General features: G+C 43.6%; 1 long non-coding RNA gene across 1 annotated transcript in view; it reads right to left on the bottom strand.

Moving 5' to 3' along the window:
- Positions 1-4,124: 4,124 nt before the first annotated feature.
- Positions 4,125-27,465, bottom strand: part of LOC109282583 (uncharacterized) — a 105,783-nt gene continuing 82,442 nt past the window's right edge. The window contains exon 9 of the long non-coding RNA XR_009459192.1: positions 4,125-5,236. This is a non-coding gene — a long non-coding RNA (uncharacterized LOC109282583). The remainder of the gene's footprint in view (positions 5,237-27,465) is intronic.

Here is a 27,465-nt window from a genome sequence, read left to right as displayed (position 1 = left end):
AGAGCCCATAATTAGGACCCTTTTTTTAAAGAAAAAAGACAAAGCTCCCATGCAGACCCCTACATTTCCACAAATGCCCAGCAAACAATAACTCCTTTTGGACAGATTTTCAGTAAAATGCTCTGAGAAATCTGGATGGTTATTTTGGTATCTGATTAGGAAGTGAGCTTGTTTCAAAACTGGGCCTTTATAGCTGATTTGGGCCTGGCTGGCACAGCTCTAGGGAAAGTATAGTAAGGAGCTGTGTCTTTCCTCTCTGGAACACTAAGAGATATGTCTACAGTACTGCATTGCATTTGCTTGTTGGTCATTATTTGACATAATTCTCAATAAGTCAGCTCAGATACCAGAAGTGGTATAGATAGCTCCAGAATCTACCCTGGAGCTTCTGGGGTGCCTATACATGTGCTTGGGGGTGGGGAGGAGGCGTTTTAATTAGAGCGGTTCCCTGACAGCCACTCTAATTAAAATGGCTCACCATCACATATATTAAGCCCCCTGTGTTTTAAAATGGTTGTGGGGGTGCTTTAACTAAAGCTCATTTGGCAAGCTTTAGTTAAAGTGCCCCTGTGGCCATTTTAAAATGTGGGGTTGGGGGGGGGGTGGTTAATACACATGATGGTGAGGTGATGCTGGAGCGTTCTAATTAGAACACGAAAAAGACTCCATTAATTAATGGACTCTGCTCCAACACATTGTAATTAAAATGTGAACAGCACGTTTGTCGGCAGCTTTGGTGTGCAACGGAAACAAATCTAATACTCCAGATGATTGTAACCTATTATATCTATGGCTCTGGAGGGAAGGCTATAATAAAGACGTGATGAACAAGAACATTGGTAAATGCAAGTTATTACTTAGCATTTCTTATTCTATTTACATAATACAGGGTAGGTTGAGTGTCATTCCTTTCACATAACAGAAATCACTGCCCGTTGATGCAGAGGCTACTGTTGCAGGGTCCCCAGACCCTTTGGAATGGATAGTGCTTTTGGGGGCATAAGAAAAACTGAATTGTGTTGGCCACTTTATGCTGGTGGTAAAGACCAAATGTTTCTTGGAATTGCCTTTCCCTTGAAGAACTGGCAGTGATCAGATACAGGCTAGTCCTCATTATTTGCTCTTAGTGTCTTTAATCATTATTTGAAAATATGTTGCTAAGAAAAACAAAAGCTGGTACTCACTGATTAATATTTTCATATTAATAGAGAGTCATAGCAAACAGCTGGAGAGCCAGATGAGAGCAAGCCATTGTTTGCTTGAATATCTTTATAATATATATCTATATTGAAAACAGCCAACCTAAAGGGAGGTTGCATCATGATTTTTTTATGATATACTTATTCCAAAATATTAATGAATAAGCTAAAGGAGCAGTGTTGGGCCCGATGTCCAGATGTGACTCAGACGTGGCTTATGAAACCACATAAAGCCACATCATTCCCTGTACTGCTCTATGTGAAAGTGATGTAGAAATAGTATTTTGGGTGGGGAAACAAAAATGCAGAAGAAGGTGAACTCCCTCTTGGAAACCTCCTGGATGTTCCCTGGGAAAAGGATTCCACAGCTGAGAGGGGAGAAGCACAGGAACACATCCCTAATGGAGTGAGAGCAGCAGCCAATCTCCCTGAGGTATTGTACCTCTTTCAACTTCCCAGGGATTCCCTGCCTAAGAAAATGTTCCTTGTTACAGCATTAACCTAAGCAGAGTAATTCTCCATACTTAGAACAATCCCTCTGGGGTGTGGTTCTAGAGGATTCAGGGTTGGGAGTGAGGGAGGGGGAGCCCTGGGATTTCAAGTCTCCCTGACAGTCAGGTTCTCAAGTAAACCAATTAATGAAGTACTGGTTGACAGTGCAGAGGCACAGGACTTCACTGAGCAGGAGAGGTGCAGAAGATCTCACACCTTCCATGACCTAATCCTTTGCCACACACAGACCACAGGTGAAACTACGTGGATAGAAGAACAAGTGATGGAGTAAGAGGGCTAATGCCTGGCCAGCCTAAATCTCTAGAGTTAAACATCCAGTTTTAATTCAAGAATCATTATTTAATAATAATGCCTTTTCTCATAAATTGCATCTTTCATCAAACAATGTCAGAGTGTGGTAGATATATATTTAGATACCTTCACAGTGCCCCTGTCACAGAGAAGTTATTATAATTCCTCATTTTACAAATAGTGAAACTGATGCAGAAATTTGAAGTTGTTTTTCTAAGTTGACATGATCAGCAAATACCAAGTTAAGAGCAGAGAAAGGTTCTAGACCAAGGGTAGGCAACCCCTGGTATGTGTGCCAGAGTGTAGCACGTGAGGACATTTTGCTTGGCATGCTAACCTTGGGACAGACAGCTGGGAAGGGGCCAGGGCTGCATTTCCAGAAGAAGGATCAGGCCCCTCACAGCTCTCCTGCCATCCGCCCCTGACATGCCAACATCTTACAAGTTGAGGTTGTAGGAGTCTTTGGCACTCTGCCAAAAAATGTTGCTGACCCCAGATCTAAAGATTCCTAATTCTGTACACAAATTGCTAGACAGTGCTAATTTCAGGTAAATCTATAGTTACATTCCCAAACTATCAGTGACTGTTTCCTTAGATCTTCACTGAACAGTTATAGTCTGCATATAGGGCAGTGAATACATACTAAATTATATATATTTTAATGTGTAGGCGATTTGCCAATTGACAAACACTTGCATCAAAAAGTGGACCTATGTTTCGGGAGATACCACTGTGGGGTTTTTTCTAATTCTGTTTCTTCTTTCCTAATTGTTATTTTTCAGTTATGAGTTCATTGCAATAGACAAGCATTGGAAGTCCCAGTAAATATGTACATGTGGCCTCAGATTCCATAGCTGGGTAAGCTGAGAAAGAATAAATGAACAAACAACCAAAGAAAGAAAGAAAGTGTACATATTTGGCTTATGCAAGTCAAGCTGCAGCTGATCTTCAGATTGTCAGAAAACAAATTCATTACTTTATAACTGTTTGCTATTTTTCTGAAGTCAATTCTATTAACATTCTTTAATAGCATAATGTGATAACTGTACTTGTACATTATTTTAGGAGCTATTTTTAAGCCAAAAATATTGTATCAAATCTAGGAAGTCAACTGAGCATGGAATTCTAATGACCATTAGAGGTAATTGTGTGAGAGAAGGGCATGTCCACTGGAGTACGTCAAAGCACAGCTCCCAGAATTGCTCATACCCCCTTCATCTGTTATTGAATAAAACTGATAAATAGGGATCTACCCAACTTGAGGAGGTGGCTGACCGATTTTGCAGGCTGATCACCGAGCTAGCCGCCACTTCAGTGGGCTGGTTCCAGCTGCCACTTTTGTGGGCTGGTTGCTGCCCCTTACCACTGATTGGATGCGAGGACAGTCCATCATATGGCCCCATCCATTGCTGCCAAATGGTGGAGAGGGGTGTGGCCACACAACAGGCAGCCCTCTCAGTCAATTGGCAGTGAGGGGCGGGGGCAGCAGCTGTCTTTCTCCCCGCTTTATGCCAGGCACCCCTGCCCTCCCCCTCGGCAGGCTGCACGACTGGGCCACAGTGCTATGAGGACTGCTGGATCCCTCTGGGAAGCCAGCATTTTATTTTCAGTATTTTTTTTCCCTGCAGATTTTGCAGGCATTGCCAATTTCATGGGGAATGCTGGATTTTGCGATTTCCACAAAATCAGCAAAATTGCAATTTGGGTAGGTCCCTGCTGATAAAGGAAGAACCCAGCTCACTGTTACTCCTTTAGGCCTTGTTTACCATACTAGAAATGGTTTCAAAAGCTATGAAGGCATAGCTATATTGGCAAACCCAAAAAGGAGATCCTTTCCTGGTACAGTTTATATCAATGAAATTAGTTACACTGTCAAAAGGATTATTTTGTTCTGAATGTCACTCTATCTATATTAGTGTTTTCCTATGTAGCTTTGTTGCTTAGAGGTGTTTTCTTTTCTGCTTTGTTGGTGGGGGGGGGGGGGGTGTCACACTTCTGACTGACAGCTATGCCAACAACAGACCAGTCCTTCAGGGCTGGGCTGGCCAGTACACTGGTGGTTAGCCCATTTTACTCAGAGAATGATTTGCTGTTAGGACCAAATCACTGGATGCTTGGGGACATTTTTCAAGCTGTCATTTAATCCTGAGCTTTGTTTAACAACAACCATTTAGAAAGGGGGAGGGGGGGAAGCCATCGATGCCAAAATAAAGTAAGCTTTGGTGGATCAAATAATTTATGGCTGCATTTTTGGATGGCAGATTGATGGGAGGAGTTTGTGTGAGGAGAGAAGATTGCAATTCTCTTTCAAGATTCATTTTCACATCTTCATCTGATCTTTTAGATACTTTTCTGCATCTAAGTCAAATCCAGATGTTGTCCAGTTTGTTTAATGCTAATTAAAGGACAAAGATCTGGGTAAAACAGGGAAGTAGAAGAGGAGTCTTCATAGTCAAATTCATGAAAAATAAGCCTTGTATAGTCGAGTGGAAATGTCAGAATGATTTTTTTAGCATTAGTCAGTGAGTCAGGTTATAGATTTTCTACATTCTTCCAAAAGAACTATTGCTGTTTTCATATAGATTACTATTTTTATATTGGTAGAGTTTACACAAGTAAATACTTGGTTGCAACTATAAATACATGATCCTGTAGATACCCTCTGATAGGTTACATGATTAGCATGTAGAATTGACAAAGATCTTTGTGCACTTAAAATGAAAAATGAAAACTACTGTTTTTTTTCTTTGCCTGAATTCCTATCACAACAATAAAATGATAGAGAGATGGTAGGAAAACAACTGTGTCAAATGCATCCCCTTGTATCATCACCCAGAAATCTTCTCATCTCACCATGCAATCTTTCATGACACCTATTTATTTTTTGTAAAATGTATTAACTTTTACCGAGTTTCTGACAGATCTCTTCTCATAACTCTGAAACCTATGAAAAAATGTTAGTATAGATTCCCCCTCCCCCTTATAAAACAGCACAGTAAAGTACTGTTCAAGTGGTATAAACATATTCGTCCTTAGATTCAGACACAGAACTCCAATAGTTATTGACAGACAGTCTCTGTGCAGAACCCATGGAGAACTTATTCTCTTCTCGCACAAGCTAAAAGCAGAGGTAACTTCGCTGAAGTCAGGGGAATCAAAGTCATAAACCAGCTGTGAAGGAGAGGAGCATCAGGCTCCTGTTGTTCAAATGCAGGGTAGAGCACTAGTCATAACTGCATGCAAAAAAAAAAAAGAAAGAAATTTGTGTGAAATAAAAACAAAGAGTAATATAGATCCTAGAGCCTAGAAGTAATAGTTCCAAAGTTCACTGCTTTTTCCATGATTTGCAGGGGAAGACTGAACATAAAGGACCTTTGTGGTCTCTGCATCTAGGGAAGTTAATCCTCAGCTACCAGTATAAATGACAGGGGCACATTTTAAAGAGCCTGGGGTTTGAGCAAGTAGATGGGAGTGCAGTATTACCAACACATGGTAGTATTATCAGGAGTGTCTCAGTTTGGGGAATTTTCCATGCCCCCTGCAATTTCCCTTTTGGCCACTAGATACTGCCATGTCACTCGTACCTTGAGCAATCAGAGTGGCTGCTTGCCCCATGCATTCTGAGCTGGGCAGGGCTGCTCCTTTTTTGGGGAACTGCCTCTCTCATTTACATGGTGGGGGCACAGTGGGCAAATGGAAGGAGGAACCCAGGGGAAACTGGCCTCCTCTGTAGGCTGGGAAAACTCCTTCCCAGTTGAAATTTTCCATGCATGATCCGGGACTTTAATATTGTCTTTAAATGCTTGAGCAAAAATCCATCCATTAATGTGAGTGGTGACAAATGAAGAAAATGATCTCTTAAGTAAATTTTAAAGCATGATCTTACTTATACATTACTGAGTACCAGCTGTTTGAACTGCTTGCGCTGGAGACTAAGGCCTCGTCAGTTTTCACACTCCTAATACAAACAACCAAAGGGAAAAGGACTTTTTTAAAAAGCACAGTCTTGTGCATGTGCAGTGCTCACTTTTGCTATTGTCAGGAGCTAAAGTACCAACTGCAGAGCTAAGAGCCTGTTCCAGCTCTCCTGGAAGGCAATAGGAAATCTTCCATTGACTTGATTGGGAGTAAAGTGTACCTAGTCCCCAGGCAGTCAACATGACTAAGACATTCCTCAGACCTGAGTGGGTTGGCATTTTCTTCAGCATTGATAAACTCATTTCACTTTCGTTGTTGGAGTCCATTTCCATCTGCCCTTTCCCCAGGAGGCTGAAGGAAAATTTGCTATCAAGCATAGAGGTGACAGGGTCCTTGAGATATAGCCTTTTCTCCAATGTAGCAACTGGTCATTCTATCTGTTCCTGAATAGGCTTTGTGCTGGCCATATGAAAAGGGGTGTAGTTCACCTTATGACCTTGCCTATATTAGGAAATTTTATATTCAAGTTTTAGGAATTCTTTATCCTGAATTTCAGGCTGTTTGGTGTTGTTTCTTTGTTTTTTGAGGCCAAGCTTCTGAGACTATGTGAAAATATCAGATTTCTTCTTTTGTAAAATGAAATTTCTAGTCTACATAATTGACATCATTGTGAAGAAAAGCTTGAAAACGAAGTGCTCATTAGAGGCACAAAAACAAGGCAAATAAGTGTGTGTGTGTATAATGCACACATTTTATATAATTATTTTTATTAAAGAATCCTTAAGCTAATCTCATGATTTAGGACCTGTATATTTTTGTGTCTGCTGTGGATTTTTGCAGTACAGCCCACTTTTAAAACTTGAATTATTTGACATTATGCTGACCATGAATTCGTGTTTAGTCTAGACAAGGCTAAAGTGATTTCTGTCTCATGACAGATGGTCACTAGTAGCATAACTAGGGCAGAGTGAATTGGGAAGCCACCCCAGACCTAATTTGAGAGGTGGGGATCAGTCCTGATGCATCCCACTGCCCCAGGAGCCCAGCTGCTTTGTTATGCCTCTGATAATCACAATTAAACCTTGGTCCTAGCTACCTGATATGATGCTGAACACAACTTGGCTTTGTCTACACTGAACATGAAGTCATAGTCAGTACTTAAACTCAGTAACATTTCCAAATGGAGACAAGGAAAAAAGACAATGTTTGTATCTGTGATTGATACTGCAAATTGTTCTTATTCTCTCTCATTCTACTTCTGCTTAGAGTTCTATTTTCCTCTCAGATAGGTAGTCCCAAATGCGGAAAACTGTGATAGTAATATTACTGTACAATGACATAATTGCTAAATGAATGAGAGTCTTTAGGAAGGTTGTTCTAACCATCAGATTTTGTTTACAATGGAAGAAACATGTTGCATCAATGGATTAATATCACAATGCACACGGTCTCTGTTGACTATCAAAGTAAACAAGTTCTAAATGCAGGACCCACCAGATTTTTTTCTTATACCTGTAGAAATAAAAACAGAAGGTATTTTAATCAAAATAGTCTTTGTGCGGTGTATCTGATTCAAACCATATTGCCAGCAAGCTAGAACATTGAAACCATTAAGTTTTTTCTATGGTAAAGGTTTAAGATTAGAGGGCCCTGGGGAAATGGAACACGTGGGCCAAAATTTACAAAGTTGTATATGTAATGTTAGTCACTGAAATCCAGACACCGGTATCTAAATGAAAAAAGCCTGAGTTACAGAGGTAACAGGAACCTACCTTTCTCATTGAGCCATTTCCACTGCTGAAATTAGGCCCACTTTAATTTACATGCCAAATATGGAATTAACTTTTGTACCTATGTTTCATAACATGACCACAGAGTAGCTTTGTTGGAATGGCACAAAGAATCGACCTAGATAACAGTTGAGAGTCTGGAACTTCATCTTTCTGGCAAGAATGGTGAAGAAAAACTTTTGCAGGGTATGAGGGGACAAGGTGGAGACTTGATATATTGTTGCTTCACCCAAATGTTAGACAAATTCTGGCTACATCTATGTGAGATGCTGACTGTACAGTCATTACTGCATAGTCATTTAGTACTTGTATAAGTACTAAATGACTGTGTAGTAGCCAGATTTACTGTGCAGTCGTGCCGAGGAATGGCTTTTTCATGATGCTGACTGTGTAGTAGCTCATGACTACTGCACAGTAGTGTCACATCATGCTTCCTGCAACATGCCACTACTGCACAATAGTCATGGGCTACTGTGCAGTGAGAGTCTTGTGTAACCACAGCCTCCAAGAACAATACAGGGACCCATTAGGTAACCTAGTGATGGGCACAGTAAAAGAACATAAAAAGCAGAATTCTTCTGTTATCACCCAACTACTAACCACAGTTTACAGTTCATTTGACCTCTCACAGTCCATCCTGCTTAAAGCCCTTCTGAAATTGATCTGGGGCATTCATTGCCTGGAGTTCCCTTTGCGAGTTGTGCTTACCCTCTGAGTATACGAAAGCCCACAGCACTGAAAGAAATTCAAAGCTGAAGCTTTCAATAAATAAGAAAACCCAGAAGTGCTTCAGATTATATAGCAAATGAAAATAAGTGTCATATTTTAGGTCAAGTTGCAATCTGTATTTCCTATCTGATTAAAACAACATCCTCTGAATGTTTGCTGCACAGCTCGAAGGATCTCTCTTTCACCAAGTGCAGGTTGGACCTCTTATTATATTGGAAGTTGTGGCAAGGGTCAACCTCAATAGGCTTCCTTTTGGATTAGCTCTCTAAAGAGGGGGACAGCTGAACAGTAAAAGAAATGTTTGAGTTGAACAACATCTCAGTGGAGTATTTCTGAATAGCTTTCCTTGCATGTCTTCTTCATTTAAAAGAGCAAAAGACACCCTTGTTTCTACAGCTTAAAGGATGACCCAACTGAAACATATAATTTACATAATCTATTTTATAGATACAGAGATTTGCCTGGAGCTTTTAGTAACTATAACCTTCTGGTTCTGAACACTGTGATTCTTGGTATCTATCAAAACATGAACACATTGGCCCATGACAGAAGACGAAAAAATGTCATCCTCAAGCCAAAGTAAATGTGAACTGAGATTTAGTTTATAACTGAGCATGTAAAGGTCTGAAATATCATTTGTGGTCTAATGGTTAGAAAAATGACCAGAGATTCTACCTGCTCAGTTCCATTCCTCTTACAACATGGTTTTACTCTGTAGCCTTGGACAAGTCATCTAGAGGTAGGTACAATGAGGGCTTGGTGCCTAATATAAGACTTAGACCAAATTTTGATGCCCAGATCCAGAATTACTATCCTGAAAAATCCCTGCTCAGTATCTGCCTACCAAAAAGTTTTTACAGTTCCTAGCTGAACCTCTGGGCATGCCCAAAACTGCCCTTGTTTTGCCAGGGTTGAGCAGACTGCTAATTAACTCATTCCTAATCCTGATAGGAACCTAGAAACTAGGTGTTCCTCTGCCTGTACCTCCTTAGGCACTCAGTATGGCAGGTGTCCTCAAAACACACCTAACACACACACTGGCAGGATCAGAGTCCTTGCAAAATGCAGCAGCGATTACCCCTTTCTTTTAAAATACAACTAAAGGAAATGTGGCTGCTGCTTCTTTTACAAATAGCCCAGTGAAACCTGGATTCAATTCCCCACTCTGCCTGGGATGATTCAAATCCACATTTCTTTTTCCCCAGGGGAGTATTCAAACTACTAAGATATCTATTCTAGGAAGGAGGCAGGGACACCTTATATCCATCCTGATGAAGCTTTACTGCTGTACAGTAAAGAATGCAAGATTCATTATGTACAAAAAAAATCCCAAAAGGGGGCCTGACTGTAGTCTAATGGCTAGGGTACTCACTTGGGAGGGGGAAACCTGGATTATGTCCTGCCTCTCCCAGGATTCTTTCTGTTTAACATTAAACAGTCATTGGATAAAATACTGAAACATCTGAGACCAGGGATTGCACCACAGGAATCTTCCTTCCTTAGCAAGTGTCCTAACCATGACAAATCATCTCTCATTTGTGCATTCTTTCCCCTCACCAAATGCCTCTTGTGTTCTTCTCTGTAGACTCACTCAAGCTTCAGAGTTGAAGCGTTTGAAACCCCTCAGGCTGTGGGAAGGACTTAAACTCTGGTCTCCCATTTCCTGAGCAAGCGCTGTACCTACTTAGTTTATTGTCTGAGGAGGGCACCACCACCGGTGTTCTTGAAAAGGATGAGCGCTCTCAGTTCTTTAAAGAAAAAGTGTCAGCACCTACTTTCAAAGCTGGGGATGCCATCTTGCATCTCAGAGGGACAGAATTTAAGACTCACCCCTGTCCTCAACATCTTATAGTGACTAGCTGTAGGCAGCTTCATGTTGAGCAAACTGACTACTACTAGCACCCAACTCAGTATTTTGGGTTTCATCCTGATGTGGCTGAGTCTCGCAGGGCAATGTGTATGGGTCCAAGGCACTAAGCACAGGATTCAAGATTTTGCTGCAAGGGCCAGAGACTAGAAGTTAATCATTTTTTCACCTAACTTTCAGTAGCCTAAGGTTTCTTTATTGGCTCAAGCCCTAACATCCTCTGACCTAATTTTTTGAGTGACTGAAGATTTGGTATGTCTTGATTTTTGGGTGCCCATTTTGAGGCAATGTAGATTAAAGGATAGCTGATCAGGCTCCTTTAAGGTGTCTCTAGGTGGGCCTTCATAAAGTAGGGCATAACAACCTCCAGTAATTTTTTAAAATATAGTTCTGTGTCTCAATTTTCATATCTATAAAATAAGCTTAGCATTAGCATATAGCAAATAGCTGATAGCAAATAATACCGTATTTGGGTGTTATGAAATCCATTTCCTGGGATTAAATGGGGAACTAAATTGTTTTTAGTCTGCAGTATTCATAAAATGACATAAGGTTAAAAAGACCAGTCATTATGAATCACATGTATGCCTTTAGCAGTGCAAAATTTAAAAAATGTGGCTGCACTACACAGTTATTTGGTTGGGCAGTTGTGATGATTAATTGCCTGCTAATGTAGTGCAGTGTGATGTAGCAACATTAGAAGAGATGCACTTTTGATCACTTCCCATTCTAGTTGCTTATCTAAAGAAGCATTTTATTATATTTCCTTTATCAATTCAATAATTGTCCTCCTGGATAGGAAGTAAGAACATTTTTACTGTAACTGATAGAACTGTAGAGAATGTCACAAAAACCTGCTTTCATGTGTTACAGAAATAAAAAGCATGCCCTAATTTTTAGCTCTGTTTGATGTTGTGAGACCAAAGCATCCAAGGACTGTTTTCAAAGTGATTTAGGTCCAAATTCTTAAGGGTATTAGAGAACCCTAACTCCTGAAATCAACAGGAGTTCATAGAATCATTGAAAATTCGGGTTGGAAGGGACCTCAGGAGGTCATCTTCTAGTCCAACTGCCTGCTCAAAGCAGGACTGTCCCCAACTAGATCATCTCAGCTAAAGCTTTGTCTAGCTAGGTTTTAAAAACCTCAAAGGATGGAGATTACACATCCTCTCTGGGTAACTTATTCCAGTACTTTACTACCCTGTTTGTGAGAAAGTTTTTTTCTAATATCTAACCTAAACTTCCCCTGCTGCAACTTGAGACCATTGCTCAGTTAGATGCCTAAATACCTTTGATCTGGGTCCTGGACTTTTGGAGATCAAAATCTCATTGAAAGTCATTGGAATTTAAGTTCCTTACTGTTTAGATTGTTTGTAAGCAGTACTGGGCCATTTAAATTACCCAATTTTTCCAACACTGCCTGCACCAATGCATAAATACTTTTTTAAAGTCTGGGTCTAAGTAAATATGATTGGAAGACTAACTGTGTACTTTAACATAATTGTAACATTACTAGCTGTGGACAATGGACAGAAAGCTTTGTGAACTCCTTTGGGACTGTACGCACACAGTAGGTAGGTATACGTAACCATGACAAAGCTAATTTGTCTTACTGGAGATGTAATGCTAGATCTTTGTCTACCATACAGGTGGGGTTATCAGGAACACTCCTGTCCACCACACTCTTGACCCCACAGGGAACAGAGTTAGAGTAACCCTTGAAGCACTTGCAAATCCCACCCTAGCTTTCCTCTGGTTTAGTACAAAGGGTCTGGGCTGATCTATCTTTCACTTCTGAAACCAAAGGGCCCTCTGGCTGCAAATACCTGAGGGTCAGAAGTGCCCTTTTGTAGACCCAACATGTCAGAGAAACCTAAACACTGGCAGTTATTCAGATCAAGCAGGTATTCCTTCATTCATCTCTTTTTGTTTTTCCTAGAGAAGGAGCTGATCTGCCATTTCTGCACAGCTGCAACGGGGAGGAAAAAAACTAGAGTTCTCATAGAGCATCCTGGAAATTCCTGCAGTTTAAAGCCTCCACTAGGTTACAAAACACACAGTTGGATCTTTGAGCAGATATTGTACAGAGGATTAACTTCCCTCCTCTTTCTATGGATCTACCCCTTCAAAGTCAAGAACTCTGCTGTAAAATCTTTTCAAAGTACCAGTGTCTCTTACATGTTTACCTTCTCCTCCTCGAAAACCATTTCTTGCAGGTTAAGAGATCCCCTAACACTAACTCCCAGACCCCTAACTCCCACTACTGTACTAGCACAGCTCAGCTTTCTGCGTTTGATTTTGATATTTTTTCTAAAGAAAGGGTGGAGAAATAGAAGTTTCAAGCACTTAATGACTTCATAACATACCTGTTGAATATAAGAAAAACAGATGCGTCCTGGAAGTTTAAAAGCTACTTTTCATCCCACGCCAGCAAATACTTTAAAGGAATCGGTGTACCATTAGGGCTTGCTCCTGATTTTTTTTTCCTACCAGAAAGGTAAAAGATTGTAGCTAATTTTCTGCATTCAGAGCTCTCTAAAAGCAGAAGCAGGTGTCTGTTAGGCAAATGGGTAGAGGCACAGAAAATAAATTGAACACATGGAGTTTGGAACAATAGAATCCAGTCGGTTGTCTTTGGAGCCGTGCGCTTAGTCCTATAAAGGGAATTCAAATAATACACTTCTGGCTCTGGTAATAATATGTATTTTTAAAAATAAATCTGCAATTGGTAATTAGAAAATTACCAGGGAAAAAAAAAGGAGGGAAACTGAACAACTGCCTATTAATTAGCCATATTCTCTGCGGAGCAAAAAAAGCCACGCTGCTCCCGTTAGATGGCGCTAAAGACTTTACAACCACTTGTAAAAAAAAAAAAAAAAAAAGGTTTATTGTCCGAAACAACAAAAAAAGAAAGAAATGACACGTCCAAAAGAGGGAGAGAAAAAAAGATCATGTCATGAGAGAGTGGCGCGGGGCTTGGAGCGGGTGGCGGGGGAGACACGGTGTCTCTCGTCTCGCGTGGGGACTTTCTCAAACCAGCACCGACTGACCCCGGCGGGCGAGAGCCCTGGCGGCGCGGGCAGCGGCGCGGGGTGAGTGGGGCGAAAGACACAGGCCCCTTCCCAGCCAGGGAGGATCCGCACCAGCCGGCGGGGCTGCAGGGTGGGCAGAGCCAGGCTCCTCCGTCCCTGCTCCTTCCTCGGCAAAGTTTGTGCCCAGGCGGGGCTGGCTCGGGAGGAGCGCGCAGCCCGGCGCGGAAGGGCAGGGACGCCGCGCCCTGCGCAGCTTGAGCGCACAGCCCGCCTGCCCTGCCCAGGGACAGCCCGCCCAGCTGGGCCGCAGCGCGCCCGGGGGCAGCAACCCGTGCAGCTGGAAAGAGATCACTCCAGCTAGCTTGGTTAACCTGGGATCCCCACATGAAGTCTCCCTGCCCGCAAACCTCTTTGAGCATCTCGGGAGTGGGGAGGTGGGGGGACACAGGATAGTAATAGATATTATTATATTATATATAATATATGAATATAGTCCATGTGATATAGTGGGATATATCATACATGAATACAGGGGTGAATACAGGGGCGTAGGTTGTAGCCGTGTTGGTCTAAGGACACAGGCAGACAAAGTTCCTTGGGTGAATCTGATATCTTTTAATAGACCATCCATGTATAAACTATATATGAGATAGTATATGTCATATATTAATATACATTCACGTCATATATAATATGAGATAGTATATGTCATGATACATGATATATGGAACCATATAATAGTATTATCATAGAATACTCATATAGAATATACTTTCATATACATGAATACATTATATATAAGGTATACATACATAACATGAGATAGCTATATCACAATACATATATATATAATATGAGATAGTATATGTCATGTATCAATATACATTCATATATAATATATTAATAAATTATATATGAGGTATACAGATATAAAATGAGATAGCAATCTCTCATTAATATATATATTAATATATATTAATATATGAGATAGGATATGTCATGTATTAAAATACATCCATATATAATACATGGATGTATTTTAATACATGACATATCTCATATTATATATATCATATATTAATGTATAACATGTAAGTGTATATTAATAGATTATATATAATACTATATCATATATATTATATATCATACATGAATGTATAATATGCGAGTGTATATTAATATATGATATATAATCATATATATCATATACCATATATTAATATATAACATATGAATGCATATTACTATATGATGTATAATACTATATCATATATTGATATATTATATATAATTATTCACATGTAAATGGGACTACAATGGTACATGATATATGTAATATATAGCATATATTAATATACATCAATACATTAATATATTAATACATTAATGTATATTAATATGTGTGGTATATTAATAGATGCTGTATAATACATGTAAAAACTAATGTATATTAATATATGCTATATGATACATGTGAATGGGACCACAATGGTACATGATATATGTAATCATATAATAGTATTATTATTATAGAATACTCATAGAATACTCATATACTAGTAGTATGCATGTATATCTACATAATATACACTGATGTATATTAATATATGCTATATAATACTATTATATGATTACATATATCATGTACCATTGTGGTCCCATTTCCATGTGAATAATGACATCTATTCAGATGTAAATGGTACTAAAAAGAATAATGACCTATAGTGTTCAACTTGTAATTGTTGTTCCCACCCAGGCTACACTACACCAAGTAAAAGAAGAGAGGATCTATGCAGCTCTGCTGCCGGCTTTTTTAAGGCAGCACCTTAGAGAAAGGATTGCGGGTCTACCAGGTTATGGGGGGCGGAGGGGAGCGAAAGATAAGGGGGTGGGGGAGGGAGAGAAAGAAAGAAAAACCCACCACGTCTCTTGTTCCTGGCATTTGGCTGTGAACTTTCTCTTCGGGTAAGTTCTCCTTTAAGAAATGAACCGTTCCCTATGCATATTTAACGCTGGTTCCCTGCAGTATCCAGATGACGCGGGGCTAGAGCCTCACATGAGGGACCTGAATGAGAGTGGAGTAAATCAGCCCCACTTTAAAGGCACTCCTTGCAAGGGCTCTCGCTGGGAGCCAGTTGCCACTGCTATAAACATATGTAAGTCCAAACAAGCCAGGAAAGGGAAGGGGGAGCGGGGGGGGGGGACTTAGTTTTGGGGGGGAAGAGTAGGCTATTTTGTTAATTTCCGTGAGAGAAGTGCTAACACAGTTGGAAGCAGGATCTCTTCTCCCAATGCCCTCCTTTCGTCCAAGCTCCTGAGCTCTGAGCCATGAGTGTGGGCACATAACACGTTGGGGGCAGATTTGCCTTTAGCAGAGCCAGAGTTTGTGTGTATGTGTGTGTGTGTGCAACATGTTGGGTTCAGATTTGCCTTTAGCTGAGCCCGATTTCGTGTGTGTGTGTGTGTGTGTGTGTGTGTGTGATAACACGTTGGGGTCAGATTTGCCTTCAGCTGAGCCCGATCTCCTGTGCGCGCGTGTGTGTGTAACACGTTGGGTTGAGATTTGCCTTTAGCTAAACCCGGTTTCGTGTGTGTGTGTGTGTGTGTGTATGTTTGATAACACACTGGGTTCAGATTTGCCTTTAGCTGAGCCCGATCTCGTGTGTGCGTGTAACACGTTGGGGGCAGATTTGCCTTTAGCTGAGCCCGATTTCCTCTGCGTGCGTGTGTGCGTGCATGGAGTGGAAAGGCGCACCGCCAGGGAAAGTGAACCGCCGCCTTCAGGCAGCGGCAGAGGAGCAGGAGCCAGCAAACACATATTCATCAGGACACCAGTCCACCACGCTTGTGATATGATCTGGAGAACCATGTTTGATATGACTATGCCGTAAGCTGAGAGGGCGACTCTAGGACGGGTGTGTTGTACAAGTGAGCCATAAGGCTAAGTATTCTTCCATGTAGCAATATAATGAGAAAGCGTCTGGAAGGTCAGATGTGAAGCTTTCCACTGCAGACCTTCAAGTGGGAGGGAGAAACTTTCACTGCCATACTCTTAGCGGTTTCCTGTCTTGAAAGTTGAACTTGTTCAAGTGTGTTATTCAAAATGCGGTTCAGTAGTTATGCCTTCAAATTAAGTTGCTTCTCGGTCCTCGTTGTGAATAGCAGACATGTGTCCTCAATTGTATAGTATATCAAAAAAAATCTACTAGGTACTTTATGATTCCATCTGGAGAAATTAAAAGCCCAGAGCTGTAATGTTTATTCTTCCATAGTTTACAAAAAAAGGGGGAAATGTGTGAGACACATGTCTACAAATATAACCAAAGTGCTTTCCCTTCTGGTTAAAAAGTTGCATGCAAATGTTTTCGTTTTAACACTCGCTGCCACCTGTACTTTGCAGGGAAACTTTCGCAGGCGTTAGTGATGAAGCACCAATTTTACTTATTAATGCGTTAATTATTATTACGGCTGCTGAATTGACTTAAAGTGCTTTGGAGGCCACACTAATCCATGCTAATCAGTTACAATTAATTTTGTTTCAGCTGCTGTTTTAAATACAGTTTCAAGGGGAGGTGTGGGGGGGAGAGATGTGGAAAAATGAGTTTCCAGAGATGTGCCCCCCTTCCTTCCACGCCCCCAGGGGTGGTTTCTTACTGTCCCCCTTTCTCCCCCCCCCCCTTTCCCTCCATAAGTTTGCGGCTGAGTTGTCGGATCTCGGGGGCTCCGGTTGAGCTGCAATTTCTGGTCCTACTGGGCCCAGCTCTGCAGGGAACCGGTGTCCCTAGGGCTTCTCCGGCCCAAGCAGGGCGGCGGGCTGGCTTAGTTTAGTCTCCTTCGGGCGTGGGGAGCTCCTGAGTCCGGCCTGGAGATCCTCGATCCCCCTGCCCGGGGCTGCGGCTGCCTGCCCAACAGTAGCAGGGGTCTTGCTAGGCTCGGAGGGAACTTTGCTGCCGGATAGAGAGGCAAGGGGCAGCTCCCAGCGGCCTGCACCAAGCACCCCGGTGCAAGCCCTGAGCCAAGCAAAAGAGCCGCCAGATCAGCCGGGGTCGAGGTCACCTCCGCGCTGCACTCCCAGCTGGGTGCCCTCACCGCCCCGCTCTGCAGCGAGGCTGCCAGGCTGCGAGTGCAATGGCCGGGCTGGGAGACAGAAGTGCTGAGCTGTTGTATGTGTGTGTGTGTGTGTGGGGGGGGGGGGTTAGACCCAGCCACTGGGGAAGTTTCGGCTACTTTGACAAAGTCCAGGGCCAGCGGTGGTGCTCCTGAGGTTTGCAGACTGTTTGCCTCTGCAGAGCATTCAAGCGAAAGGCAACGCGCCTCTGCAGCAGTGCAAGGCAAACGTGGACTGGCTCCAGGGATGTGTTGGCATCTGGATTGGGTCAGGTCCTATCAAATGCTTTTTTTTTTTTGCCTGTGAAAATAGGTTTCAGGTGAGAACGACTTCTCCATTCCCCGCTTTGCAGTATGCGGGCACACAGTCTTTATCCTGGAAGGGCTAAGCCTCTGCCTGCTACACCGTCCGAGCCAGGGCTCTGCCACAAAGGGGCCAGAGCCGCACTCCAGGTGTGGGCTTAGCACGTTATTTGGACAGAGCCTTGGCTTCTTTCTGCCTTCTTGTCTGGGAAAGCAGAGGGCTGAGCCCTCTGGGGCCGAGGCACCCCGCTGCTCAACCCCACCGACTCGGGAAGAAAAACCAGCTCACTCTTGGTTGTTTTAAGGCTCAAATGAGCCAGTTTGTACTGAAAAGGGGGTGGGGGGGTGGCGGATGCGGGGTAGGGGTTGGAGTTTGTCTCTGATAGCCACTCATTTATTACCCATATGTGGCAGATATAGTCCGATCAAACTCAGAAGTAAACTACTACCACGCCAGTCCCACTCCATAACCAGTCCTTACTTGCCCGTGTGTCCGCAGGTCGCCTGCGTGCCTATATCCCAAATAATCCATTGCACCCAGCGCTGGGAGATCTGGCAAAAGGGCTACTTTCAGTAATGTGTTCGTGGTCTACATTGTTGTGAGAATAACCCCTTTCCCCCCCTTCTTCTTTCACATTTCTGGAATTTTGGGGGGGATAATCTATAGAATAGCAGACAAGAAACTGAATCCTGACCCCGCTCCCCCCGCCCCATCCGCTTTGTATCTGTCCCAAAGATTTTTTTTTCGCCTTTTTGAACCCTGCTGGCGCATTTTAGGCGCTGTATCGATACAACACGACGCGATCAGGCCTTTCTTCTCAAAGGACACCTGCCAACATTAACTTTTCCCAAGAGAAGGAAGATAACTCTGCAATATTCAACACTTTTTCTGTGTCAGATTCGGACATCACTCCATGAACCTTTAGGCCAGATCTCTCCAATTTATTATGAGGATGATTTTTCCTATGGGGAAAAGAAGAAATCCTATTTCAGCGGGGCACGAGAGACGTGAGCATCACACGTATTGATCATCTCGCGTGGAATCGGGCTGTCCCCTTGGGATCCGCGTGGATGTTCTTGCAGGGTAGAGGAGTCGGGCTGGAAGCGGGGGGCTGCTGTTATCAGCAGAGGAAGTCTGGAGGGCTTTCATAGCACCTGCTCACTAACCAGCTGCCTTTTTTTTTTCTTTTTGCTTTCTTTTAATGTCTACCTGTTCTATTATGGCTGAAGAACCTGGGTGGAAAGGACACGGGCTGGCTCTCAGGGGGGCCGATACACGTACTCAGGATTCATATTGGTGAAGGTGCAGAGAAACAGGTCCCTTTTGCAGCTCGCTGCCAGTGTGGGACTAGCCTCACTCTCCCCTAGCACGGGAGAGGCCCAGTTGCTTTAGGGGGTAGCAGGAGGGAAGGAGAGGAGAGAGCAGGGGCAGGGGTGAGCCGGGTTTGGCCTCAATGAGTCCGCAGGTCCTTAGCCCTTGGTGGACCGGGAGTGGGCTCAAGAGCAGACGGCCACGGCCTAGGCGGACCTTGAACTTGAGGCAGGGCTCTGACAAGGGGAGCAGACAGACCCGATTTGTCCCGGGGCTGGGGGGTCGTCTGCAGAGCCCCGCCGGTGCCTGCTAGGGGCACACACCGTGACATGTGCTGGAGATCTCCGGGCCGCGGGTGGAAATGCGGGGAGCCAGGCAGGCAGAGGCGCTGCCTGGGGGGCATCTCCAGCGCTTTGAAGCGCTCCAGGACTGCGGCGTTGCTTTGCCCCCCAGCGCCGCTCGGGAAGCCGGTGGCCTTGGAAGCGAAGCCCCTGTGCTGGGAGCACTCCCCCCCACCCCCATTCCCAACTATGGGGCGGCTGGAGGTGCCTCTGTCTCCCGGGACCTCCCCGCAGGCAATTGCATGGGGGGGGCACCTTGAGTGTCTTGAACTTGCCCCAAAAGTAAGGCAGAGGCCAGCCCGCGCTGCCCCGTTGTCCCTGGGGTGCGAGGGGGGATCGGAGTCCTCCTCCCAGTCACCGCGACGGCCTCCCTGCCCCCAGAGAGGGGAGGGGAACAACCCGAGAAAGGAAAAGAAAGCAGCCACGAGGGAAGCAAGGAGACAGATAAGCTCCACGCTGGCAGGGGAGAGGCGCTGCGAAGCCGCCTGGGCTCCTTTGGCAGGGTGCTACGGCTGGCACCCTTCGCTGCCCCAGCCCGGGGGCTACACTAGATCCCCCTCCCCCACACACAGTCTAGTCCTGGGGGGTTGCATTGCTCACACGCCCCCCGTTGCAGCCCCCCTCAGAGCCAGGCCGGAGAGGACAGCAGGTCCTCTGGGGGCTCGGCTGGATTGGAGCAACCCACGGGGATGCAGCTGGGTGCCCTTCTTGCCCCCCAGCCCCAGCCCCCTGTGCTCGGCCCGGCCTTGGCAGAGCCCCTGCGCGCGGCTGAGCCTGCCATCCGAAGCCCAGGCAGCCCCGGGCCCTGCCCCTTTGAGGCTGGGGCTAGCAGAGCCTGGCTGGGCCCCGCGACATGGAGACAACCCCAGGCTTGAAGCACAGAGCGGGGTTGGGGCGGTGGGGAGCAGGTGAACTAGGAGCAGGGAAGCTGGATGCCAACTGATTCGCAGGGAGAGCTGGCTGGATGATTTGTTTCTCCCCTGGGGACTTCTGGCAAGGCTTGGAGCGGATTATTCTCTCCCGAAGGGCAATATTGTGCTGTATGGGCTCCAGGCTGCAGTTCACGGCTCAGGAACAAAGCGGGCATCTAATGGCAAGGTAACCGGTCCCCTCCTCTGGTTCTTCTTTTGTTAATGAGGGGATTCTGCTCCACAGAGGCGAGGCAGGGAATTGATACTGCCCCGGACTTGGAGCTTCTTGGCAAGTCATACCCTCCCGCCCCCCAGCATCTTGGCTCTTCAGGCAAATATGCCCCTTGCATTCTCCCTGGAAGGTCACTTCAACGCAACACGGGTACCAAGCTGAGTACTCAAGTGTCCATACCAACTACTCACCAGTATAATAAACCCTCGAAACCTGTACTTATTTTTCAATAAAAAAGGGAACATATACAAGAACACCAGAAAACAAGGGGGTCCTAGTTAAATATCTACATTATGGAAATGAAACAATAGACTTTTTCACCGTAATAGCAAAGGTTGAGCACTTGGGGAACCGCAAGGTTTTCTTTACTCATTTTCTGCTTTGGGCCACTGATAGTATTAAATGGTCAACGTTTCGCATCCTCCTTTGCTACTAGCTCCATTTCCAGAGAAGGGATTTGAGTATGCAACCGAAACATTTTGTCCACATCTGCACACCTACAAGTAGAAAGCCGGATTCGTGTGTGTGTATTGTGTCCTTTCCTAAAGCAATGGAAATGGAGGTGTGCCTGTTGTGTAGAGGAAACCAGAGAAACAAGTGAAGAGCCTGGCACCTAACAGCTCCTCTGTGGCCTTAGTGTGAGCTCTGAAATAAATATCTATTAGGTTTCTGTGAGGAATGTCCCACTCGGGCAGATGGGGCTCCCTTTTGAATGAGGGATCTAGAGGAAGAAACAAATGTATGTTATTCCAGCACCACTCTTTACCAAAGCATTTCCCCCTTTTACAGAGATTAGTTTCAGCTCTGCTTTTTGAGGCCATTCTCTGGCGGTTTAGGGATATAATGATGATAAATGCCCAGCCGTTCTTATTTCTTTTATACTTAATAAATATTCCCACTGTCCAGAAGTCTGGGAGGAAAAAGAAAAAACCAACAGAAAGTATAACTTAATATATCTCCTCTCCCCTGGCTCTTGGCTTGTCTCGATATCATTCACACCGGAAAAGAAAGGGGGGGTGGGGGGGAAGCCTTCAAACATGCACTTGTTTTTTGTGGGTTTTTTATTTTATTTTGTACCTTTGCTTTCTAAATAACTGGCCTACACAAAGGTACCTGGATTGATGCGACTAAGTTAGAGTATACATTAGTACTCTGGTTGGAAATGAAGCTTGGAGCTTGTTGAGCAAACAGCTTATGCTGTAGTGTGGCGCGTACTGAATGCTGTTATAGTGAGCTCAATGGAGAGCTGGCAGGAAAGCATCACACCAACATTTCCAAAACTAATAACAAAAAGGTTACTATATATAAAACTTTTATACATCCCAAACTGCCTCAAGTTGTTTAAATTTCGGTTTTGTGCACATAAATAGAGCACCCATGCGGTTCCCCATATCCCAGTCCCCGCGGTTTTTTTTAATCAATGCATTTCAATTTGAAAGGATGGCCCCAGACACAAGTCACAATCAACAATCGTTTAGCTTTCTAACACTAAACATGGGACCCTAGAAAGAAATAGTATCGGGCTGTGTCTGCTCAAGCACGTAACTTGGTACCTTGACGTTATTTTTAATAAATGGCCTACAAATCAATGTATCAGTATCCAGGTGTTTGCCTTTATAATTCAGCTATTTTACAGCATCCTTTTGAAGGAGAAGGGAGAAATAATTCTGCTAATGACCTGTGACTGGACTTTGGAGAAGACTGTACAATAGTCTGGTCCCAAGCCATCATATGTGTAAGTAAACGTGTCCCCACAGTCCCCGTTCATTACTATAAACGCTGGTATTCTGCATGAGGAAACTCAAGGCGAACAGAAATCTGGAATTTGAATATGTTTCATAATACTGTCGAGGAGATTTTGATCGCAAACCTAATGTTTTCTGTCTTTATTCAATACAAAAATGAAATGTCTTTGCAATAACCTATGTGTACAAATAAACACGTCTACTTTGGTCTTTTGTCTGGCCAGCAAGATTGTCCTGTACAAGTTTATTTATGTTGCATGCTCAGTATAAGAGCTGATCTGGTTCTCTAAATCCCTTTCATCAGCATACACTATAGGAACAATTCAGACCGAGTTTGATCTAGCTTTTTCCCTTTCAGTTTTTTTTTTAAATCCTTCTCAAATAAACCTATGTTTTGGAGTTGCAGTTTTCAACATCCAATTAGAAAACCTCTATTCTGGCATAATTCTATTACAGTGCAAGGATATCATTTGACTGTTGACTTGTAATCTTAACTACCGTTTCTGAAGGGAAAAAAAAGCACCACTTTTTTTTTCTTAAGTAAAAGTGAATATTTAAATGGCAGTCGTCTGATATTCATCCTCTTATGGCTGAAAAAAAGAAGCCAAGTGCTAAGATATGGGGTGGTGTTGTGTTTCATGAGGTCTGTACTGCTCACGTATAGGCAAGTTCTCACTTCCCTGACTTTCCTACCTAGATATTTGTTGTATGTTTTTGGCTTTGTTTTGTTTTAAAGTGAGTGGAAACTAAATCCTGTGGCACGAGAGGCCTCTCTTTACATTACCTACACATATTGAAAGTAGCTTTTTTGCTAAGAGGACCAGCTTTTGCCAACCTCCTTTCCCCTCCCCGAAAAAAAAGAAAGAAAAAGACAAGGGGAACGGGAGGAAAAGGAGAGGAAAAAGCTCCCTCTGATTATTCAGTGAAGATGAATAGGACTCGGAAAGGATTCAAAACTCCCCTCCCTCCCTTCCTTTATGCACACACCTTCTGAAAAACACATCTCTGGAACTAATCAACTTTTATGTTGCTTATTCCATTGCTAAAGTTTAATTTTAGCACTTTCACTGGGGGGGGGAAAAGTCGTTCTTAATCGTTTACTGATTAGCAACCAAACGGCAAAACAACTATAAAAAACAAGCAACCTCCCTCCTTCTCCCCAAAAAGAAGCTCTAACCATCTTCCTTCCCCGCAACGAGGCTGAATGCATGTCCACGCCATACCAAGCACAACCAGAAACTCAACTCTGAATATTATCGGTGTGCCCTGACTGCCAGCATACACGATCATGGCCTGTGCTCTCCTGCCCCTGCCCTGCCTTCTGCCTGCCCTTTAGAGAGGGGCCACTCTTCACTTCAAATGCGACAACACAGGTCTGCTCTGCCTTGAAGACTGATGAGTGATGTCAGGAAACTTTCTGATAGTGCTTAAGAATAAAGCCATTAAAAAACAAGCAGCCGAAACACCCCTGCCAGGCTTATCTCCAGCCCTAGCTAGGTACAAAACAGCACGCAAGCCGATGGTACCAGGAGGGGAAATGGAGCTGGGAGACAAGCATACAATAAAGGGTGGCTAAGTCGCCTTCATCCCCCGCCCCCCTTTCAAAAACGCTTGCTCTCTCCTCCTAACCAGGACACGCTGAAACACAAGAGACAACCCCAAACTTTTCCAAACTTCCCCTCGTTTCTCTATGTGAGGTTGGAGGCTGCTGCTGCTGCTGCCCACCTCATTCTCGCGAGGCAGATTTGCTCCCCTCTCAGAGACTGCCTCAGGTGCAGCTTTCTCCTTTGGCTCCAAATATCTTAATGCTTTTCTGTTTGTTTTTTTAAAGGAAACTAAAACTGAGGGATGAGGGGTGATACTTAAATAGGTGCTTCCAAAAGCTTGCACAGTCCAGCTCTCACTAACACCAAGAGACAGCTCCATTGAAAGAAAATCATCATAAAAAATGAGTTTTCCAGTGCTCTTGAAAAGCCGTTATATATATCACTCTCTCTATATCTATATCTATTTCTAGGTATAGATATATGTGTATATATAAATATACCTTTTTTTTACATAGCTTTTAGGGAGCTAGAATAACAAAACATCCCATTTCAAGCCCCTCTGATCTGTAATTAAACGGAGGAACCGGGTTGTATTCTCCTATGGCTTTTGCAGAAGTCGCAGTGATGCAAAGTCAGGTTGCTGTGTCAGAGTGGCATTTTTATTAATGAGAATACAAAAAAAAAAAAAAAAAAAAAAAGCTTGCATATTCTTAGCCCGGCTTGAATTTAGTTGCTAAGCAACCAGTGTATGGTAATTCATCCGCGAAATTTAAATCTCTGAGAAAGGATCGTGCGTTTTCCCTCTTTCTTTCTTTCTTTCTTTCTTTCTTTCTTTCTTTCTTTCTTTCTTTCTTTCTTTCTTTCTTTCTTTCTTTCTTTCTTTCTTTCTTTCTTTCTTTTGCTGAATGGTCCCCACGAGGGACGCAAGTTGTGGGACCCGCAGCAGCTGGCCCGGAGGAGCGGCGCTGGCCGGCCGCGGGAAGCTCCTCTCTGCGGATCCAGCTGCTCTGCAGGGGAGCAGTCCGGCCGGGGACACGGCCCTGCGCCCCGGGGTGCTCCCAGAGGTCTAGTGCACCCTGCCCCAGACACAGGCCTGCTCTGCCTGAAGTTAAGCGCAGCTCCTGGGCTCCCCCCACCACACCCCACCCCACCCCAAGTGCACAGAGCTGGGGAGAAGATGAGGGCAAGGATGCTTGGCCCCGTGGGCATGTGCCGGGAAGCCAGCTCTCAGCATCACCTCTCACCTAGCTGAGAGCTGGCAAAGTTTCCAGTGCCAGCCGGCCGTGCCCTGCCCCGGGCTGACTGCAAGGTGACAGGAGGCAGCCCCCCTCCCCCCACCCCAGAGTCAAGGTCAAGGCCCTAATGCAGAACAGCCGGCCGTGACGTCACGCACGGGACCTGCAGCCTCAGGTCCCCAGGGGGGTGCAGTGACCAAGTGTCCGCCCTGGATCTCTCTGGGCCAAAGCCCCTCTTGTCTCTAAGGAGAATTTTGCCCAAGGAAGGAGTAAGAGGTGCACTGTTTGCCCCCACCCCACATCGCTAGCCCACCTGATGCCCCACGTCCAGACCCTTGCTGCTGCCCTGGCACTAAAGGAGACGGGGAGCTCAGTCATTCCTCACTCTGCGTTAACCTTTTCGCTTTTTGTCTCGCCAAGGGTTGTCAGCCCCAAAGCTCCCTACCGCTGTGTCATTGATACCGAGGCTCTCCCCCCTCCCTCCCCTCCAAGAGAAGACAATTATTCAAGCAGCAACTGCAAATAGTTTCAAGTATTATCTATGGATCCCATCCGTTCATTTCATCCATCCATCTCGCCACAGAAGACCAATTTCCTTGCAATTCCTAGGTTTATCAAAATCGGTCCGCATCCTAAATAATTAATTCCAAGCCTGCATCCAGGGCCAATACTTGTTGCATCCCTTTTTGAGTTTGATTAATTACCCTGGAACTTAGGCAAACTAAGCTACATGTGGCGAAGGAGCTCTGCTCTGCCATTTTTCTCCTAAAACCTGGCAGTTCGAGATGCATTTTCTTCTATTTTCGGGCAAATTGGAACAAAGCTTTCTGTCTCTTAAAAGGTATTATCTGCATAAATATATAGAAGTGCCAATTTTTCTTTAGCTTGAAGATGTTGATCATTTATTACAAAAATAAACGAATAAATACAACAATATATTGTTGCTTTCAACAGGATAAATATTTTACAAATATATAATTTAAAAAAACAAATTTAATTGTTAAAATTATTTAAAATATTACACTTATTGATAAAATTATCAATAGTATATACTGCATTTCATATTAGAACCAATTATTCTCTAAACGTTCCATTGAAAACCATTCATACAAAACAAGTTATGAGCATTGTAATGTGCAAACACCAGTCACTACATTAAAGCATAAGAAATTTTGAAAGATCACTTCAGGCATGAACCGTTGTGTTTTAAAACCCAGGTCGAGCTCTTTCCTAAGTTCCGAAAATATGCGGATCAACAGCAGTGAGATGACTATTTAAAAGACACCTGAAATGATTTATTGTGTTGAGACTAGACGGGGTGGAAGGATGGGATGTCAATGAGGAAAAAAAATAATAAAAATAATAAAATTTAATTAAAAAGAAAAAAACAAACCCCTAGGGTGTAGGAGAGGACCGCAGAGTATGAAAATGTAAACTATAAATAATCACATCTCGGGATTACCCAGACTGATCAAACAGAACTTTGTAAAACATTTGGCTTTCCTTTAAGTAGAAAAATACTAATCAGGAAAAAAAATGATGGAGACTCTATTACCAAGCACAGAACACTGATATTATAAATGAATACAATTACTAAATTCGTTAAGAGATCTGGCGATATATAACAATATTTTCATTATTTACATGTGTAACAATATAACCCTTAACGCAAAACCTCTCAATTATTATCTACCTCATGTTATCCCATAGACTCACAACCCTGAAATGCCTAAGTACATTCAAAGGATTCAATTTCTTGGGGGGGGGGGGGAGAGGGTGGAGGAGGGGGAGACGTGGCCTCACTTTTGGTGAATAATAAGCACACAGAATGGGCACATTTTTCAAGTCCCTACCACCAAGTTACTCCTCCATCCTAAAAATCAGCTTTTCTTACACAGAAAACCGCAAAGGTTGCCTTTTAATAGAAACCAGTGTGAAGCCAAATGTTAGTTCTTTGTTGTCATCCAAATCCAGTAACCAAATACCACTAAGAAATTTAAATAGACCTACTCCATGTCTAATAAACCACTACCCTTCACGTGTGAAAAATAGGATTCCACCTCACGTGTTAATAGTATCCACCACATAAAAACTCCCCCCACACCCCTCCTCTGGAAGTCCATCCTCTGGTTTCCCGTGTATACAGCAAAACTCATGATGCCTTTCCCCTCCAAGCTGTACAGTAACTGGGAAGCTTTTAGCAAAGCAAAAAGAAAGAAATTGTCTTGTACCCTTTCCCCTTTTGGTTTTTTTCAGAATGGCCTTTTCGGATTTCACAAATCAAGACGACTGAGATCTTTACTACGAGCTGGTCTTAAAATAATGCATCCCAGTCCACGGCTATCTGCTTGGATTTGATTTATGAAAGTGACAGCAGGCCTATCTGAAAGGAA

The sequence above is a fragment of the Alligator mississippiensis genome, chromosome 1 (genome assembly GCF_030867095.1).
Source record: "Alligator mississippiensis isolate rAllMis1 chromosome 1, rAllMis1, whole genome shotgun sequence".
NCBI lineage: Eukaryota > Metazoa > Chordata > Crocodylia > Alligatoridae > Alligator > Alligator mississippiensis.
Note: the sequence above shows the minus strand (reverse complement) of the source record. Positions and strands in the feature narration are given on the sequence as shown.